This window comes from Schistocerca americana, chromosome 8, assembly GCF_021461395.2.
Source record: "Schistocerca americana isolate TAMUIC-IGC-003095 chromosome 8, iqSchAmer2.1, whole genome shotgun sequence".
Taxonomy (NCBI): domain Eukaryota; kingdom Metazoa; phylum Arthropoda; class Insecta; order Orthoptera; family Acrididae; genus Schistocerca; species Schistocerca americana.
The window spans coordinates 24,174,388-24,175,608 of record NC_060126.1 but is presented as its reverse complement, the minus strand read 5'-3'; the positions used below and the strand labels follow the sequence as shown (position 1 = coordinate 24,175,608).

The 1,221-nt window shown below is 48.7% G+C and overlaps 1 non-coding gene across 1 annotated transcript; it reads left to right on the top strand.

Annotated features, from left to right (window-relative positions):
* The first annotated feature begins 857 nt into the window (after positions 1–857).
* Trnas-aga lies at positions 858–932 on the top strand. Its single transcript has one exon. It is a non-coding gene; the product is annotated as a tRNA-Ser (tRNA).
* Positions 933–1,221: the final 289 nt, after the last annotated feature.

Genomic DNA, 1,221 nt, shown 5'->3' with positions numbered 1-1,221 from the left:
CACACCACACTTGCTAGGTGGTAGCCTTTAAATCGGCCGCGGCCCGTTAGTATACATCGGACCCGCGTGTCGCCACTATCAGTGATTGCAGACCGAGCGCCGCCACACGGCAGGTCTAGAGAAACTTCCTAGCACTCGCCCCAGTTGTACAACCGACTTTGCTAGCGATGGTTCACTGACAAAATACGCTCTCATTTCCCGAGACGATAGTTAGCATAGCCTTCAGCTACGTCATTTGCTACGACCTAGCAAGGCGCCATTTTCAGTTGCTATTGATATTGTAAAGAATGTACAGACAAGAGCTACGTTCAACATTAATGGATTAAAGTTAAGTATTCCACCAGCTACCTCCTTTTTTTCTAGTCTGACTTCCTTGTCCTGCTCCAGACCTCACGCCAGCCAGCGTGAGCTAAAACGCGTGCCTTTCGGCTTCCTCTATTAATACGGGTTGGCTCTCCTGCCAATCCACAACAGTAAGAAAAAAAGAAGAGTAACTTCCTGGCAGATTAAAACTGTGTGCCCGACCGAGACTCGAACTCGGGACCTTTGCCTTTCGCGGGCAAGGGCTCTACCAACTGAGCTACCGAATCACGACTCACGCCCGGCACTCACAGCTGTACTTCTGCCAGTACCTCGTCTCCTACCTTCCAAACTTTACAGAAGCTCTCCTGCGAACCTTGCAGAACTAGCACTGCTGAAAGAAAGGACATTGCGGAGACATGGCTTAGCCACAGCCTGGGGGATGTTTCCAGAATGAGATTTTCACTCTGCAGCGGAGTGTGCGCTGATATGAAACTTTGGAAGGTAGGAGACGAGGTACTGGCAGAAGTAAAGCTGTGAGTGCCGGCCGTGAGTCGTGCTTCGGTAGCTCAGTTGGTAGAGCTCTTGCCCGAGAAAGGCAAAGGTCCCGAGTTCGAGTCTCGGTCGGGCACACAGTTTTAATCTGCCAGGAAGTTTCATATCAGCGCACACTCCGCTGCAGAGTGAAAATCTCATTCTTCTAAAAAAGAAGAGCTCTATTTCCAGACAGTGAAGACATCATCTTATAAAAGGGACAAACTTTTTGAATAAAGTCGAACACTACACATAATATTTGCAATAATTCCATAAGAAAGACCTCAAACCCTTCAGAAACGAGAATGTGGAAAAACGAATGGATGCAGCACAACGCACACTCGCAGAGCACTTTCTCATAACTCGGCGCCTCCTACCACTGCGTAA